General features: G+C 33.9%; 1 pseudogene; it reads right to left on the minus strand.

Annotated features, from left to right (window-relative positions):
• LOC107149961 overlaps positions 1-5,896 on the minus strand; it is a 7,002-nt pseudogene extending 1,106 nt beyond the window's left edge.
• Between the last annotated feature and the right edge of the window lie 3,234 nt (positions 5,897-9,130).

A 9,130-nucleotide genomic window follows, 5' to 3' on the forward strand; every position in this document is an offset into this window, starting at 1 on the left:
GGGGAGGAGGGAGGGAAGAGGGGAAGAGGGGTGGGCAGAGCGATGGGAAGAGGGGGCTCCTGGGGGAGGCTGCCGAGTCCTTGGCAGAGGCTCAATGACTAATTAAAATCCATTCTTAATCGAAACTCAGAAATACCAGCAAGGAACACAGGAGGAGAAGGTGGAATAAAGGAAAGGAAACAGTGCAATGGGTCAAAGGACTAAATTAAAAGTAGCAATGACAGCATGCCCAAGGTCCTGGGTTCAAAACTTTAGCATTGAGTGGTGGTGGTGGGGTGGGGCAAGCAGTAGGTTGCCATCCAGGCTGAATTAATTCCTGATGTTGTTCCACAGTGCAGGGTGTGACTGGTCACCACAACCAACCTGCAGCTCCAATGTCAACACAGACTTTATCTCAGAAAGACAGTCCAAGGAACAAGGGGAGATCTCAGCTCTTGTGGGATCTAGACCTTTGAGTCAACCACCATTCACAGAAGGGGAGTGTGTGCCTGTGCGTGTGTGATTGCTAACCAACATGCATATATGTGAGGGAATCAGAACCCACCAGAATAATAGAAAGCAGGGCACAGAGAGTCTATCAGATAAACAGATAAACCATACAATTTCAAACAATTATGTTTTCCTTCAGATCACTAAAGTAATATAAAAACAATCAGTCTGAGGACAAAAGACACAATGTTTTGTGACTCAGTTATTTTGAATTAATTCACATGGAAGACAACATAAATGGTGGAGATTTTGACAAGTAAATGTCATTTTTTAATATCAGAGGAGTTCACTGATTCTGTTTTATGAGTACAAATTTTCCAAATTTGCTTGGAAGGATGGCAACCAGGAAAGAGGAAACCCCCATCTGAAGGTATCATTGAGCTATTCTCTCAACCTCAGCCCTCAGGTTCCAAAACTTCTGAGGTCAATGTGACTGCCCTTGCCCTTAAAACTGTGTGTGTCTGTGTGTATGTCAATGTGTGTATGTACATGTGTATGTTTGTTTAAGTGTTTATAATGAATTTCTTTATATCGAATTTTTCCATAGGTCAGTTGGTAGAGTGCTTCCCTTGCATGCACAAGGCCCTGGGTTCAATCCCCAGCATCAAAAAAAAAAAATTGTCCAAGACATTTTCTCCCAATATTAATAAGATTCCTCTTTTCTTTGTTCTCCATATTTATTACAGATTGGTTCCCAAGTGTTCTACTGATCCCTCAATAAAAAAAAAGAAAAAAGATGCAACAAAGCACAAGAATCTTGCCATCTCCCTCCATGTAATGAGGGTAATCCTTAAAAGGTAGTAAAAGAGGTAACATGTTCTCTGGTAACACTCATGGACCACAAAGATTTCCCAAAGAAAGAGGAACATTTGGCATGAACATGATGATGCAGTCTGGTCCTTTCCATTCACAACTTCCTCTTTGATTCAGTGAAGAAGGTAGGTGGGCCCTTTCCACAGCAGTAAGAAAGCTTTAGACTGACTAATATGGACTTTTCTTATTATGAAATAATTGCTGATTGTTTTCATTCTCATGGTGCATTTTACTTGGCCCCCGTCTTTTAAATATCTTATTGTAGCTAGGAGCTTACATAGGATTGTGTACCTATACCAAATTTTAATTTTTAAAGTTTAATTGGTCCTTTAAGCATAATTATCCTTTCTTCTAACATATTCTCATTCTTAATCACATTCAGAAGCCAAAGTAATATTATAATATAATTTGGATTATAATCTAAACTTGCATTTAAATGCACTGTCAAGAGGAAAGCCAAGGCTCTCGTGAGCAAATATTGATTCCCTGGAAGGTGTCCAAGATGCCAAAATAAAGTTCTAAGAGAAATTTTAAAAAGTGAGTGTGCAAGAGACAGGATAGCTATTCTTGTCAAATAAGAACTTGGGTGAGTGCCCTTGTTTGGAGACTGTAAGAGCCCTCTCCATCACAGTGGAATAGTCTCACTTCCCCAGAGCAGAAGTCAGAAACTCCAGTGCAATTGGGTCTAAGGTGCTCACTGTCTGGAAGTGCAATTTATTTTTTGCTTCACAATTCCTTTTTCCTGATGAGGTTAAACACCCTTCGTGGAGAAATGTTGAATATATCTTCAATTTCTAGTTCACATAATACCTTGCATGTCATTGAAACTCAATAGATTTTTGCTGTTTTATGTAAATGAAATACATTGTAGCTTCTGTAATTTATGTTGACTTGCCTGGAAAAAAAAATTTAAAAAAAAATTGATGACTTGAGAATAATAAAAGAATAGGGGAAAATGTTGAATTCCTAAAGTGTTTTTTAAAATATATTTCATATAAAAAATATTAAAGCTTAAATGAGAAATGCAACTTATTTGCACTACAAGCGACATAAGTGAGAAAATCATATTCTGAGTCAAGGTAATTTCATTCTTCAAGCCAGCGGCTGACTGCCAAAGTCATTAGGACACCTCTCCTCAACCACAGACACTAAAAATTTTGAAAAAAATAAAAGGAACTGTATTAATAATACAGCATATCTGAGCTGAATGTTTACTTCCTTTATATTTTTTCAGCTAGGCAGCCACTATTATCTTACTTTAGAAACAAGCTTAACCATATATTCTATTATGTACTTACTGTTTTTCCAAAACAAGATAAATTTATTTTCTGCAAGCCACTGAGAAGTTGCCACTAAGCAAGACTGATTCTGAATCTCTCTAAAGCAAGCTCTCCTCTTATTTTTATTTTTTATCAATGTTAATGAAACCACTGTGTCTTGATAAAATTCCATTTAAGATATTTTCCACCTGAAATATTTTAAGCATGCAAAAAACCTCAGTCAATTTTGGAACATAAGAATCAAATTTTTTTCTTCAATATTGTTTTTAAACAATATTCTAAGAAGAGCTTAACATTCTTACAGGAGTCCTTAGTGAGAAAATATAATATAATGACTCTTCTTGAAAGGAATTTGTAGTTATTTTTGCTCACAAACAATATAAAGTGGAACATGCTCTTACGATAATTTTAGGACTATTGGCTAAAAATTGGTACTTACTGGATAACTAAAATAAAAGTCTATTATTTTTTTTACTCATAATGCTACAAATGAAACATCATTAGAAATCATACCTTAAAATCTGAGGAAATAAATATTTTATTGCACACTATGGTCTTATCTTAGTAAATATTTCTTTTTTACCCCAAAAGAGTAGCATAATGTACTGTCAAGTTTATACATTTATTAAATACCTACCCTATGCTAAGATAAATAATAGGTTTGACTTAATTAATTAATAATTAAGTATAGGGGAAATGTTCTTCTGGTCTTCTTTTTTTAAAAGGTTTTTTTTTTAACTGTGGATATACATAAAGGTGAAATTTACTGTGGTTAATAATAACTTAATTAATTAATACATGATTGATACATAAAATAGATTGGTAAATGGAGAAAGGGTAAAAGGAAACAATCTTTCCTCCCTCCCCGTCAATCCCCTTCCTCTATTCCACTGATCTCCTCTCTATTTTACCCTTATTTTGGTCAAGCTTCTGCATGAGAGCGAACACGAAACCCTTGAATTTCCATGTCTGGCTTATTTCACTTAGTATGATTTTCTCCAGTTCCACCCATTTACCAGTAAATGCATTCTTGTCTAAATAAAACTCCATTGTGTATATATACCACATTTCCTTTATCCATTTATCTGTTGGTGGGCATTATGAACATAAATGCAAAAAAATTCTTAATAACATATTTGCAAACCACATTTAAAAACACATTAAGAAAATAGTGCACCATGATCAAGTGCTTTTCATTTCACAGATGCAAGATTGGTTCAACATATACATATTAATAAAGGTGAAGGTAACTCACCAGATAAATAGAGTTAAGGACAAGAATAACATGATTATCTCAATAGATGTAGAAAAAAGAATATGACAAAGTACAGCAACTATTCACATTTAAAACACTACAGAAACCAGAAATGGAAGGCTCTAACATTGTCATGGCTATATGTGACAAACCCAAGACCAACATCATGCTGAACCGAGAAAAACTGAAAGCATTTTCTCTAAAAGAAGAACAAAACAAGGATGTCTACTCTTATGTCTCCTAGTCAACACAGTCCTTGAAACTCGAGCCAGAGAAATCAGGCAACAGAAGAAAATTAAAGGGATATAAATAGGAAAAAAAGAAGTCAAATTATCTCTGTTTGCTGATGACATGATGCTATGTATGGGATACCCAAAACACTCCATGAGAAGACTTCTAGAACTAACAAATTTACCAAAGTAGCAGGATAAACAACCAACATACATAAACCAATCACTTTCCTTTACCCAATAGTGAACTTGCTGAAAACATGTTAAGAAAACTATCCCATTTGCAATAACTTCAAAAAATGATTAGGAATAAATCTAACCAAGGAGGTGGAAGATCTCTACAATGCAAACTGAAGAACACTGAAGAAAGAAACTGAAGACCTCAGAAGATCAAAAGATCTCCCATGTTCTTGGACAGACAGAATTCATATAGCCATAATGGTCAAACTACCACAAGGATTTTACCTACCTAATGCAATCCCCATGAAAATACCAATGACATTCTTCAAAGAACTTAAGGAAAATAGTTCTGAAATTTATTTGAAAGAGTAAGAGACCCAGAATAACCAAAATAATCCTAAACAAAAAGAGCAATGTTAGAAGCATCATCATATCTGATCTCAACTTATAGTATAGACATATAGTAACAAAAACAGCATGATATGGGCACCAAAGAGACATAAATACCAATGGAGTAGGAGACATAGAGACACACCTCCATATAGAAACAGTCCTCTGACACTTGACAAAATTGCCAAAAACATTCATTGAAAAAAAGATAGCCTTTCAAATGAATTGTGCTAGGAAAAAAAGGTATCCATATACAGAATAATGAAACTTGATCACTATTTTTCACCTTGCACAGAAGTCAACTCAACTCAAAGTGGATCAAAGATGTAGGAATTAGACCACAAACTATACAACTACTAGAAGAAACCATGCATCTACTAGGCCCAGCCGTTCACCATATTGGAACAGGCATCAACCTCCATAATAGGACTTCTTCTTAAGCATGAGAAATAACACCAAGAATCAATAAGTAGAGTGGCATCAAATTAAAAATCTTCCTCATAGCAAAAGAAACAAGAATATGAAGGAAGAGTTTACAGAAGGGGAGAAGATTTTTGCCACCTGTTCCTCAAGAGATTAATGTTCAGAATATATTTTAAAAAACACTCAAAACAAAAACATAAAAAATTAATAAATGGGCAAAAGAATTAAAGACACTTCCCAAAGGAAGAAATACAAATGGCCAACAAATATATAAAATACATTCAACATCTCTGGTAATCAGGGAAATGCAATCCAAAGGTACATTTCATCTTGCTCCAGTCAGAGTGGAAATATCAAGAATAGAAATAATAACAAATGTTGGTGACGATGCAGGGAAGAAAGTGTACCTATACACTGTTGGGGAGACTGCAAATTAGTATACCATTATGGAAAGCAGTATGGAGAGTACTCAAAAAACTAGAAATGGTATTCTACCGTATACTATAGTGATACAAGCTCACCAATGTTGAAAGGAGCACAATTCCCAATAATCAAGTTATGTAAGCAGTTCAGGGGCCCATCAGCAATGTTGTTTTCTTATTCCCAAACCATGTGGATGGTACCTTTAAAAACTCAATTAAAAAAAAAAAGTTTGGACTGTTTCCAATGAGTCCTTTGGCCAAAGTATACTTGCTATATTATTTGTATATATTGAAATTAAAACAGGCCTCTGATCTCATCAATCTCTGCTAGAAATCTACTTTCCTTTTGTTCTAGCTCCCATTATCTTCTCTTTGAGTACTATTTATACTTTTTCTTACACTTCGTCTATACATGTGAGCGTACTTGTGTGTATGAATGTAGGGGGTGTGTATCTGTGAGTGACTGTGTGCACACATTTGTGTGTTGACAGCACAGAGTAATTAAGAGTATAAGCATAAAATAAGAAAATTTATTTATTTATTTATTTGGGGAGGGTGGGTGTACTTGGGATTGAACTCAGGGGCACTGGACCACTAAGCCACATCCCCAGCCCAATTTTGTATTTTATTTAAAGAGACAGGGTCTCACTGAGTTACTTAGCACCACAGTTTTGCTGAAACTGGCTTTGAATTTATAATCCTTCTGCCTCAGCCTCCCAAGCTGCTGGAATTAAATCAAAAATTTAATTTTTGATTCTCATTCTAGTACTTCTACAGTTTGATGATCAGTAGGTTAACTGAAGTCTTCTGGCCTGCCTTCCCACAACTATAAAATGGGGTAATCTAAATGATAGTGTTTTAATTATCTTTGGCATATTATCACATAATAGAACTTCAGTAACAAGGAGCTGTTTTTTTTTTTTTCTGAACATGAATTTTCCTCTTAATTCATCCTGATTATTGATTGTTTGAAAAGGGTGAGAGATATTACTTAACCACAGTAAATATCAAATAAGTATTTTTTTTAACTGAATGCCTGGATCACATTTCTAGAGGAAAAGAAAACAATTAACAACTAAAAGCATTGATTGCGCAATCAATAATGAGTATATAAAATCTGCTAAAAAGCTCAACTTTTTATTTACTTATTTGTTCCAATTTATTATACATTACATCAGAATGCATTTTAGTTTATAGTACACAAATGGAGCACAATTTTTCATTTATCTAGTTTTACACCTTTCATGTCTTCATACATGTACCTAGGTTAATGATGTCAATCTCATTCCACCATCTTTCCTATCCCATGCCCCCTCCTTTTCCTTCCCTTCCTTTTGCCCTATCAAGAGTTCTTCCATTCCTCCCATGCTCCCCACCCCCCATTATGGATCAGCATCCACTTATCATAGAAAACATTCGACCTTTGGTTTTTGGGGATTGGCTTACTTCAGTTAGTATTATCTTCTCCAACTCCATCCATTTACCTGCAAATGCCATGATTTTATTCTCTTTTAATGCTGAGTAATATTCCATTGTATTGATTGTGCAATATATTGTACATATATATATATTGTACATATATATACCACAGCTTCTTTATCTGTTCATCTACTGAAGGACATCTAGGTTGGTTCCTCAATTTAGCTATTTTTAATTTTGCTGTTATAAACATTGATGTGGCTGCATCACTGTAGTGTTCTGTTTTTAAGTCCTTTGGTTATAAACCAAGGAATGGGATAGCTGGGTCAAATGGTGGGTCCATTCCAAGTTTTCTAAGGAATCTCCATACTGCTTTCCATATTGGTTGCACCAATTTGCACTCCCACCAGCAATGTAAGAGTGTGCCTTTTTCTTTTTGTAATATATTTATGCCTACAATTGTTTTCTATTTCTTCTTGGATGAAATATTGAAAAAAATGGAATCATCTCAGCATCCAAATTTCATTTCCCATGGAAATAAAAGGAAGAAAGCTTAATAATAGGAATAAAGCTTCTCTATTTCAAAAGGAAATTTGTTCTATAATAATTCACATTAGCAAAAGAAAAAAAATGAGTTTTGTTTCTTATTAAAAAGAACATACAAAGATATTCAAGTCACCCTTTGCTTTTAAAATATTGCTGCTAGTGAGGCGTAAAGCAAATCAGTCTTATTTCATAAACAAATGGGAAAGCTTTCTGAAACAAGATGTTTCTTTTAGGCTGTCTAATGTACTGAAGAAGGGGATGAGGCAAGGAGAGTGGCCACTGTCAACAGTCAGTTTCAGCTGCAGTTGTGGGGAACAACTTAGTGACTAAACTCTAATGTGCTTTAATCCATTCCTAAGAGGAAAAGTCACATGTCTTATCTACCAAGTAAAATTGCTTATTGGTCTCAAAAATGATATTTCAAATAGTAGTCATAGGTGCTAAAACGTACCTCAGAAATGATAGAGCTATGGTACTCTCACTGGTAAAATTGTTTCATTGAGGTATAAAAGCATAGTGCTAATCATGTTTAGAACGCTTTTAAATAGGTAAAAATCTAATCATAATACAGACCATCATTGAGAACCACAATTGTATCCTATAAGAAATCAGCAAAAAGATGTGTAAAACAAAATTATGTTCATAGTTTAAATTTTAAAATGACCAGTAGCTATTCATTTATAATATATCCTTATAAACATTTCAATATGTATGTAGTCTAGTGATATCAGCTCTTTCATCTTTTATATTGGTAAGATGTATCTTAGTTTCCTTTAACAATATGGTTACATGTTTATCAACTTATTACTTGTTTAAGTAATATTTAAATTATTCTATTTATAATAGAATTATTATATAGAATATAAATTATTCTATATTTATAATATTTAAATTATTCTAATTTGTTCATCTCTATTCTACCCTGCCTTTATCTTCATAATTTTCTTCCTTTTGATTAGTTTGGGTTTGACTTAATTTTCATTTTCTAGTGTCTGAAAATGAAGCTGAGATCACTGTTTTGTGACCATTCATTTATTCCAATATAAGCAATTTAGACTATAGATTTTGCTATAAGCACTACTTTAGCTGCATCAAATTTTATATATTTTCTATTTATTTTAATTCAACTTCTTTCTTGATTCACTTTTGATTTCTCCTTTGACTTTTTCTTTTTAGCAATGTGTTCTGTAATCCTCAGTAGTTAGGGATTTTTCAGACATCTTTGTTGTTCTCCATTTCTAACATAGTCCCACCGTAGTGAGAGAAGATAGTTGTAAAATTTTACTCCTTTTAAATTCATCGAAAATGTTTTTTCTGGCCTAGAAGATTGACCTATCCACTTAAATGTCCTATATGCACTTAAATAGATGAATAGTTTTCTATTTTGAGGTGAAATGCTTGGTAAATGGCAATTATGCTAGTTGATTAAAACTGCTAATCTTCTATGTTCTAACTACAATTTTCTCACCACTTTTACTATTATTTAAAAGTGTAGAAATCATTAGCTCTAATTATATATTTTGATTTTTTTTACTTCAAGTCCATTAGTTCTTGGTTATGCAATTTGAAACTTTGTTATTAAATGCTCCACAATTATTTCCCCTTGCATGTGTGTATGTGCATCTGTCCCCTCCTGATTGCCAACAGACCCAGGAGAAGCTTCTGAACTGGATTCTAGGAGAG

This window comes from Marmota marmota, unplaced genomic scaffold (assembly GCF_001458135.2).
Source record: "Marmota marmota marmota unplaced genomic scaffold, marMar, whole genome shotgun sequence".
In the NCBI taxonomy this organism is placed as follows: Eukaryota; Metazoa; Chordata; class Mammalia; order Rodentia; family Sciuridae; genus Marmota; species Marmota marmota.